Consider the following 10,420-nt stretch of genomic DNA (forward strand, 5'->3'; position numbering starts at 1 on the left):
AACAGGCCCTTCCCTTAGAGGCAGCTGCCCTATCACTGGCTGCAGCTGAACCAGGGCTGCCCACTGTTTCCCAGGGCATTACACAGGTGAGTGCAGCACTGTTGGGCTGACATAGGAGACAGGCTGGGCCCAGCCGCAGCCAGAGCAGTGACCATGCCCCAGGGTCAGCATTTCCCCCAGGCACAGACTCCCCTGACCTCCTCCACACACTGGTCACAGACAGCCCCTGGGCAGTGTCTCAGGGCCTGTGCTGCTGTATTGTCCTGGTTCCAGGATGTGGCTAAAACACAGGCCTCGCTGTGAGCAGGATTTGAACCTGCGCAGGGAAACCCTATTGGATTTCTAGTCCAACGCCTTAACCGCTCGGCCATCACAGCTGTGAGGCCGTGTCTGCCCCCAGGCCAGAGGCCCTGGTGAATGCTCGGTGGGCCGAGGCTGGTCAGGAACACTGCCAGACTGCTGGGGGGTTTGCTGCCCTCCCCTTTCCTCAGCCCCGGCCCCGGCAGTGTCCCTGGAAGCTGTGTGCTTGGGCGGCTGCTCAGGAGAGATGCAGGTGCTGCCTGGCTAATTAGCAGAGCCCCACAGGCAGCAGCCGGTGTTTCTCTTGGAGGTGCACATCTGCACAGGCCTTGGTGCACAGAGCAAAATGTATTCTACGTCCCCAGGGAACATTCGAGGGACCTGTGGCCCTGGGGCGGCAGATGGTGGGGGATGGGGATCATTCTGCCTGGTGAAAGTTCCATGTGGCAATCCATGGCCAGTGACCACAGCCCTGTATCCCCCAGACCCCCCTTCAACCCATCTGAGGTGTGTCAGGAGCCCAGCCAGGGGACGCAGACGAGGGCCCCTCCTGGAGTGAGACTGAGTTTAAGGACTTCTGACACTCTGGGCAATGAGCAGCTGCTGCTCCACATGACTGGCTGGTGCCAGGATGCTGCAGCCTTCAGCCACCTGTTCTCTGGCCTGAGCTCCGAGGGTCACCCCACCTGAACAGCTGAACTACTGGGGAGAAAAGTGAAGGAACTGTGGCAGGCCGACTGCCAGGCCCAGGATGAGGCCAGCCACTCGAGGGGCAGTGGCCACTACTTGCCCCACTTCCAGGAGCTCAATGGCCTCCTGGGACCCAAGGTGGCAGCATTGACCCCCCACGTCCTACACACCACCAGGTCAGATGGCGCTTGCCAGGGGGCTGCAGGAGGTGTCAGGACCAGTAGCAGGCAGCAGCTCCCACCCAACAGGCACAGGAACAGAAGCCCAGAGCCATGACGGGGTTCCAGCAATGGGGCCCTCATCATCTCTGTGTCCTCAGAGGTCTCCAGCTGGGCCCCGTCCACCTGGGCCTCCCTTCAGTTCCTCTAGGGACACCAAGGCAGGTTTCGTGCATGTTGGACGCCCGGCACAAGGGGAGGGGAGGCCAGCAGTGGGCCACTCACACAGCCACCAGCTCCAGTCTGGGTGCACCCCACATGGCTGTGCTCCCTGAGCCTCGATGGGGGCCTCACGCAACACTCAGCACCTGCCCCTGTGGACAGCACCACAGGCTGCATGCCCAGGGAGGGAGGCTGACCTACACCGCATATGTCCCACCCATGCAGGGACCCCCCAGCCACACAGATCCCTCAGGGACCCCGAACAGATGGGGGGGCAAGATGGAGGGGGGCACACAGCCCCCAGGGCCAGGTCATGGTACTGACGGCCTTTCCCTGGGTCCCCTTCTGTCTCCAGAGCTGCACCATCCAGGGGTCAGACAAGGCCTGTACACAAGCCGGAAAGGCCCACCCCAGAGGGCGAGGGGGCTGGAACTGCACCCCTAAGAGCGCCCACATGGGGCCAGTGCTGGGGCACGTGCTGGTGCCACTGTGGGGAGGAGGAAGCTGCTGCTGTCACTGTTCACACCACCCCCCTGCAGGACGTGACTGCGGTCATGCAGGAGAGGCTGGTGATGGAGCAGGAGGCCTGGGATTGGGTGGCAGGCAGCCTGGACACCCTCACACAGGCTGTGCCCACGTGCCTGGCTCAGCCTCCCACCCCATCACCAGTCCCTCCCACAGCCCCTGCAGCTCCTCCCTCCACATGTCCCTCACAGTGTCCCACAGTTCCCCCCACCCATCTGCCCACAGTCCCTGACATTGCTGCCCTGCTCCCCCCAACCTTCCCCCATTCCCTCCCTCCCTTCCTGTAGCCCCCAATGAGCCCAAGCCTGAGCCCACTGGACCCCTTCCTTGTCCCCACCTCCTGATGGTCCCAGCTCCATCCCAGCCCTTGTGAGAATATGGACTGTGGCCTCCCACCCGCTCCCCAGAGCCCTTTCTGAGTTCTGTTACCCCACCCCCCTCTCCAAGACCTCCTCTAAGTTCCATTGCCCCCACTGCCCACCCCAGGACCCCATTGTCTATAGTCCCCCATCCCTTTTGTCAATCGTTTACACTTCTGTTTATAACAACCCTCCAACCAACACCCCCCACCTCACCCAAAACACCCCTCCCACCAACACCCCCCACCCCACTCATAAGACCACACCCACCAACACCCCCCACCCTGACACATCACTTTAGCTGTGCCTGCACCAGCCCCTTCGTAAAACCAAAGTGGAAGACGGTGCTTTTGAAGACAAGGGGGGTCCTTTTGCTAGGCCCCCGTCTACACAGCGGTGAGCAGTATGGAAGTGGCACTTTCCAAATTCCATGTCCACCATTATGCGAATGATGCACTGCATATTCATGGCAGCAGCTCAGTAGCATCTTCCAGCCTCGCTCATCACCACACCCGTACCGAAAGGAAGAGTCGCTGGTTCAAAGTGGCCCTGGATGCATCCCCTGGCTGAACCAGGGGTAATGCAAACTTTGGGTGCACCTGAAGGCTCAGCAGGTGGGTTTGGCCATTCCTGTGCACATAACCCTGAGGCTTGTGGCTGGGACAGAGGAAACACAAGCCACATGGCACCAGGAAGGTCAGAGGGAGCTTCATCTTTCCCAGGTTGCTGCTCCTCGCCTCTGGGGAAACCTTTCTACAAGCAGAGCTCTGAGAAAAGCACTGAATGACCCGCCCCAGCTGGGGGTGTTGCAGGGGGACTTTCAGGCCTGCTAACTCCCCAGGCTTCTGAAGGCTTTGTATGCCTGTGAGCTGCCATGTTACACCTCCCGTCCTGTTCATTTGTTTTCTCTTGCTCATAAACTTTTGTTTCTCACACTGCAGGGGTGGGCGGCAGGGGGCCTATTGGGGTCAGAAGAGCACTGTGGACATGCGAGTGGGGAGTTTAAATCACCTCTCTCTGCACCAGAGCCTTCAGCAGGAGAGATACGGCATTTCCAGGGAGGGCTGCCCCAGGCTCACATGATCACACCAGCATCAGGACTCCAGGGATCTCTGGGCACACAGCCGAGTTCCAGTGCACCAAACGATTGCCTGAACCATCCATCTGGCTGGGCCAAAGACCTGGCTCCAACAGGCGCCAGTCACCCCACTCACTCTCCTGCAGGACAGGAGAGGGAAGCAGCTCAGAGAGCTTTAGAGCTGTGCCTCAGTAAGGCAGCCCCAGGAGGTGCCTCTGCCATTGAACTCAGACTGCAGGAAGCAAAGCCCTGAACAATGGCTCCAGCCCTCCCCACATGCCCCTTACCCTTTGCGGCTGGCTGGCATTGCCCTCTGGGCACCTCTCACCTTCGGCTGGCAGCATGGACTGTATTCACCCAAGGGTTCTGAAAGAACTCAAATGTGAAATTGCGGAGTTATTAACAGTGGTTTGTAACCTAGCCTTTAAATCCACTTTGGTACCAAATGACTGGAAGACGGCCAATATAAACCCAATATTTAAAAAAGGCTCTAGAGGAGATCCTGGCAATTATAGACCGATAAGTCTAACATCAGTACCAGGCAAATTAGTAGAAACACTAGTAAAGAATAAAATTGCAAGGCATGTAGAAGAGCACGAATTGTTGGGCAAAAGTCAGCATGGTTTCTGCAGAGGGAAGTCGTGTCTAACTAATCTATTAGAATTCTTTGAAGGGGTTAATAAACATGCAGACAAGGGGCACCCAGTGGACATAATATACCTAGATTTCCAGAAAGCCTTTGACACGGTCCCACACCAAAGGCTTTTATGTAAATTAGGTGGTCATGGGATAGGAGGAAAGATCCTTTCATGGATCGGGAATTGGTTAAAAGACAGAAAACAAAGGGTGGGAATAAATGGTAAATTTTCACAATGGAGGAGGGTAACTAGTGGTGTTCCCCAGGGGTCAGTCCTGGGACCGATCCTGTTCAACTTGTTCATCAATGATCTAGAAAATGAGGTAAGCAGTGAGGTGGCAAAGTTTGCAGATGACACCAAGTTGTTCAGGACAGTCAAAAGCAAAAGGGATTGTGAAGAACTACAAAAAGATCTCAGCAAACTGAGTGATTGGGCAGCAAAATGGCAAATGAAATTTAATGTGGGTAAGTGTAAGGTAATGCATGTTGGAAAAAATAACCCAAATTACACGTACTACATGATGGGGTCAAATTTAGCTACGACAGATCAGGAAAGGGATCTTGGAGTTATAGTCGATAGTTCTCTGAAGACATCCACACAGTGTGCAGCGGCAGTTAGTAAGGCAAATAGGATGTTAGGAATTATTAAAAAAGGGATCGATAATAAGACAAAAGATATCATACTTCCCCTATATAAAACTATGGTACGCCCACATCTCGAGTACTGCGTGCAGATGTGGTCTCGTCACCTCAAAAAAGATATATTGGCATTAGAAAAGGTTCAGAAAAGGGTGACTAAGATGATTAGGGGATTGGAACGGGTCCCATATGGGGAGAGGCTAGAGAGACTGGGACTTTTCAGTTTGGAAAAGAGGCGATTGAGGGGCGATATGATAGAGGTATATAAAATCATGAATGGTGTGGAGAAAGTGAATATAGAAAAAGTATTTACCTTTTCCCATAATACAAGAACTAGGGGACACCAAATGAAATTGATGGGTAGTAGGTTCAAAACTAATAAAAGGACATTTTTCTTCACACAGCGCACAGTCAACCTGTGGAACTCCTTGCCCGAGGAGGCTGTGAAGGCCAAGACTCTATTAGGGTTTAAAAAAGAGCTTGATAAATTTTTGCAGGTTAGGTCCATAAATGGCTATTAGCCAGGGATAAAGTATGGTGCCCCAGCCTTCAGAACAAGGGCAGGAGATGGATGGCAGGAGATAAATCACTTGATCATTGTCTTCTGTTCTCCTTCTCTGGGGCACCTGGCATTGGCCACCGTCGGCAGATGGGATGCTGGGCTCGATGGACCTTTGGTCTGACCCAGTATGGCCATTCTTATGTTCTTATGTTCTTTCTACAAGCAGAGCTCTGAGAAAAGCACTGAATGACCCGCCCCAGCTGGGGGTGTTGCAGGGGGACTTTCAGGCCTGCTAACTCCCCAGGCTTCTGCAGGCTTTGTATGCCTGTGAGCTGCCATGTTACACCTCCCGTCCTGTTCATTTGTTTTCTCTTGCTCATAAACTTTTGTTTCCCACACTGCAGGGGTGGGCGGCAAGGGGCCTATTGGGGTCAGAAGAGCACTGTGGACATGCGAGTGGGGAGTTTAAATCACCTCTCTCTGCACCAGAGCCTTCAGCAGGAGAGATACGGCATTTCCAGGGAGGGCTGCCCCAGGCTCACAAGATCACACCAGCATCAAGACTCCAGGGATCGCTGGGCACACTGCCAAGTTCCAGCGCACCAACCGATCGCCTGAACCCTTCCATCTGGCTGGGCCAAAGACCTGGCTCCAACAGGCACCAGTCACCCCACTCAGTCTCCTACAGGACAGGAGAGGGAAGCAGCTCAGAGAGCTTTAGGGCTGTGCCTCAGTAAGGCAGCCCCAGGAGGTGCCTGTGACATTGAACTCAGACTGCAGGACGCACAGCCCTGAACAACGGCTCCAGCCCTCCCCACCTGCCCCTCACCCTTTGGGGCTGGCTGGCATTGCCCTCTGGGCACCTCTCACCCTCAGCTGGCAGCATGGACTGTGTCCTCATTGCTTCTCTGCAGATCCTGTGTCTCCCAGGACTCCCTCTCTCTGCCCGGGGCTTTCCCAGCTCCTGGCCCCACAAAGCTTCCACCAGACAGACCCTGTGTTTTCCAGGCCCATTCCTGTGGCTATGGGCTTAGAACCACAGAATCCTGGGGCTGGAAGGGACCTCAGGAGACCATTGAGTCCAGCCTCCTCCCCAAAGCAGGAGCCACCCCAACTAAATCATCCCAGCCAGGGCTTTGTCAAGCCAGGGCTTCAAAACCTCCAGGGATGGAGATTTCACCACCTCTTCAGGTAACGCATTGCAGCGCTTCACCGCCCTTCTGGGGAAAATAAAAGCAGGACCAGCCCTGTGCTGGGCTATCACTGCCATGACTTGGATTTGAACCAAGGTTTCTGCAGCCACAGTGCAGAGTACTAACCCCTGTACAACCATGGCCAGCTGGGGAAGCTTTCCAGTGAGCTTTCCTTTCTAGGGCATCACCCCACAGTCTGGGACCTGGGCCACCACTCCAGCTGCAGGCAGGACCCTTTGGGCTCCTGGGGCACAAGGCAAATTAACAGCCAGCTGCCCAGAGAAGGACGTGAGCCCGGCACTGCCAGATAAAGAGCCTGATGCTCATCCAACACCTGCTGGTAAAAGGGGCTTTTCCTTTTGGCCCTGGACACAAGTGCCGTCAGGGCAGCCTTAGAGGGATGTACAATGTTAAAGACGCCCACACTGGAAAGCGCTGGGGGAGTTGCCTCAGGTGGGGAGCAGATGGTTCTGTCTTTGCTGCACTTCGACATAACAGCTGTTCTCTGTGCTAGAAAGCGCCTCATTCCCCTGGAAACAGAGAACCCTCTGGCTTCTTTTACAATGTGTCTCCTTTGACACACACAGGCTACGTCTACACGTGAAGCCAACATCGAAATGGGCTATTTCGATGAATAACGTCTACACGTCCTCCAGGGCTGGCAACGTCGATGTTCAACTTCGATGTTGCGCGGCACCACATCGAAATAGGCGCTGCAAGGGAACGTCTACACGCCAAAGTAGCACACATCGAAATAGGGATGCCAGGCACAGCTGCAGACAGGGTCACAGGGCGGACTCAACAGCCAGCCGCTCCCTTAAAGGGCCCCTCCCAGACACAGTTGCACTAAACAACACAAGAGCCACAGAGCCGACAACTGGTTGCAGACCCTGTGCATGCAGCATGGATCCCCAGCTGCCGCAGCAGCAGCCAGAAGCCCTGGGCTAAGGGCTGCTGCCCACGGTGACCATAGAGCCCCGCAGGGGCTGGAGAGAGAGCGTCTCTCAACCCCTCAGCTGATGGCCGCCATGGAGGACCGGGCAATTTCGACGTTGCGGGACGCGGATCGTCTACACGGTCCCTACTTCGACGTTGAACGTCGAAGTAGGGCGCTATTCCGATCCCCTCATGAGGTTAGCGACTTCGACATCTCGCTGTCTAACGTCAAAGTTAACTTCGAAATAGCACCCGACGCGTGTAGCCGTGACAGGCGCTATTTTGAAGTTAGTGCCGCTACTTCGAAGTAGCGTGCACGTGTAGACACGGCTCTAGAGCCCTCAGCCTACTACCTATCCACCCTGCTCCTCCAGAATACAGTGACCCACAGCTTAAAAGGGCAAAAAATATACAGCAGACAAAAAGTTTAATAAAACATACAATCATCCACACTTCACAGCAAGTACATTTGGAAAAAAGTGGTATTAAACATCAAGAAACATTCAAGAAGATACACATAAAACTCAAGCTGTTAACACACATCAATCACAAACTGGAAAATAACTCTCACATATCTTTCTGCACAAAAAACTTTTCAAACAGACCCAAAAAAAAATTAAACAAGCAAGAAAGAAATTACACACCAAACCTGCTGAAGGAGCTGGAGGGGGCGGAAAGCAAGTTCTTCTCACATCACAGTGATGACACAGACAACCCGCAAAGCCTCCCCTTTGTGTAACCCATTGCCCAGAGGTGCTTCCAGCTGAATTTCAGCCCCAGAACCAGAGGCTCCAGGAGCAAAGGCAGCTCGTGGATGAGGGACTCTGGACACACTACACAATGCATTGTGGGTATGCAAAGGAGCATCACTGACTGTGCCCCAGAGAGCAGAGGAGCTGGGGTCTCCCAGCTGTGGCGGGTGCCCCTAGAACAGGGGGGATGACAGTTTTTATGCTGTGCCCCCTTTTTGGCCCTGCACTAAGCTGGTCCCCACAACCTGTGGGAGAACCGTAGGAAGGGAGGCTGGCCTGTGTCTGGTTCTGCAGATCAGTCTATTGCTGTGGGGGCAGAGAGGAGATTGTGACTTTCATTCCCCCTTGGGCAAGTGTCCGTCCCTTTCCCAGCTGTGTACTGCACAGCTCAGGAGCTGGGAGAGACCAGAGCCCCTGAGCCAGCCTTGGGAACAGGCCCTTCCCTTAGAGGCAGCTGCCCTATCACTGGCTGCAGCTGAACCAGGGCTGCCCACTGTTTCCCAGGGCATTACACAGGTGAGTGCAGCACTGTTGGGCTGACATAGGAGACAGGCTGGGCCCAGCCGCAGCCAGAGCAGTGACCATGCCCCAGGGTCAGCATTTCCCCCAGGCACAGACTCCCCTGACCTCCTCCACACACTGGTCACAGACAGCCCCTGGGCAGTGTCTCAGGGCCTGTGCTGCTGTATTGTCCTGGTTCCAGGATGTGGCTAAAACACAGGCCTCGCTGTGAGCAGGATTTGAACCTGCGCAGGGAAACCCTATTGGATTTCTAGTCCAACGCCTTAACCGCTCGGCCATCACAGCTGTGAGGCCGTATCTGCCCCCAGGCCAGAGGCCCTGGTGAATGCTCGGTGGGCCGAGGCTGGTCAGGAACACTGCCAGACTGCTGGGGGGTTTGCTGCCCTCCCCTTTCCTCAGCCCCGGCCCCGGCAGTGTCCCTGGAAGCTGTGTGCTTGGGCGGCTGCTCAGGAGAGATGCAGGTGCTGCCTGGCTAATTAGCAGAGCCCCACAGGCAGCAGCCGGTGTTTCTCTTGGAGGTGCACATCTGCACAGGCCTTGGTGCACAGAGCAAAATGTATTCTACGTCCCCAGGGAACATTCGAGGGACCTGTGGCCCTGGGGCGGCAGATGGTGGGGGATGGGGATCATTCTGCCTGGTGAAAGTTCCATGTGGCAATCCATGGCCAGTGACCACAGCCCTGTATCCCCCAGACCCCCCTTCAACCCATCTGAGGTGTGTCAGGAGCCCAGCCAGGGGACGCAGACGAGGGCCCCTCCTGGAGTGAGACTGAGTTTAAGGACTTCTGACACTCTGGGCAATGAGCAGCTGCTGCTCCACATGACTGGCTGGTGCCAGGATGCTGCAGCCTTCAGCCACCTGTTCTCTGGCCTGAGCTCCGAGGGTCACCCCACCTGAACAGCTGAACTACTGGGGAGAAAAGTGAAGGAACTGTGGCAGGCCGACTGCCAGGCCCAGGATGAGGCCAGCCACTCGAGGGGCAGTGGCCGCTACTTGCCCCACTTCCAGGAGCTCAATGGCCTCCTGGGACCCAAGGTGGCAGCATTGACCCCCCACGTCCTACACACCACCAGGTCAGATGGCGCTTGCCAGGGGGCTGCAGGAGGTGTCAGGACCAGTAGCAGGCAGCAGCTCCCACCCAACAGGCACAGGAACAGAAGCCCAGAGCCATGACGGGGTTCCAGCAATGGGGCCCTCATCATCTCTATGTCCTCAGAGGTCTCCAGCTGGGCCCCGTCCACCTGGGCCTCCCTTCAGTTCCTCTAGGGACACCAAGGCAGGTTTCGTGCATGTTGGACGCCCGGCACAAGGGGAGGGGAGGCCAGCAGTGGGCCACTCACACAGCCACCAGCTCCAGTCTGGATGCACCCCACATGGCTGTGCTCCCTGAGCCTCAATGGGGGCCTCATGCAACACTCAGCCCCTGCCCCTGTGGACAGCACCAGAGGCTGCATGCCAGGGAGGGAGGCTGAGCTACACTGCATATGTCCCACCCACGCAGGGACCCCCCAGCCACACAGATCCCTCAGGGACCCCGAACAGATGGGGGGGCAAGATGGAGGGGGGCACACAGCCCCCAGGGCCAGGTCATGGTACTGACGGCCTTTCCCTGGGTCCCCTTCTGTCTCCAGAGCTGCACCATCCAGGGGTCAGACAAGGCCTGTACACAAGCCGGAAAGGCCCACCCCAGAGGGCGAGGGGGCTGGAACTGCACCCCTAAGAGCGCCCACATGGGGCCAGTGCTGGGGCACGTGCTGGTGCCACTGTGGGGAGGGGGAAGCTGCTGCTGTCACTGCTCACACCCCCCTGCAGGACGTGACTGCTGTCATGCAGGAGAGGCTGGTGATGGAGCAGGAGGCCTGGGATTGGGTGGCAGGGAGCCTGGACACCCTCACACAGGCTGTGC

The 10,420-nt window shown here is 56.3% G+C and overlaps 3 non-coding genes across 3 annotated transcripts; all 3 read right to left on the bottom strand.

The window, feature by feature from the left end:
- Window positions 1-295: 295 nt before the first annotated feature.
- Window positions 296-377, bottom strand: TRNAS-AGA (transfer RNA serine (anticodon AGA)). Its single transcript has one exon. It is a non-coding gene; the product is annotated as a tRNA-Ser (tRNA).
- Window positions 378-6,374: 5,997 nt separating this feature from the next.
- Window positions 6,375-6,446, bottom strand: TRNAH-GUG (transfer RNA histidin (anticodon GUG)). Its single transcript has one exon. It is a non-coding gene; the product is annotated as a tRNA-His (tRNA).
- Window positions 6,447-8,716: 2,270 nt separating this feature from the next.
- On the bottom strand, window positions 8,717-8,798 carry TRNAS-AGA (transfer RNA serine (anticodon AGA)). The gene has a single exon. It is a non-coding gene; the product is annotated as a tRNA-Ser (tRNA).
- Window positions 8,799-10,420: the final 1,622 nt, after the last annotated feature.

The sequence above is a fragment of the Carettochelys insculpta genome, chromosome 31 (assembly GCF_033958435.1).
Source record: "Carettochelys insculpta isolate YL-2023 chromosome 31, ASM3395843v1, whole genome shotgun sequence".
Taxonomy (NCBI): domain Eukaryota; kingdom Metazoa; phylum Chordata; order Testudines; family Carettochelyidae; genus Carettochelys; species Carettochelys insculpta.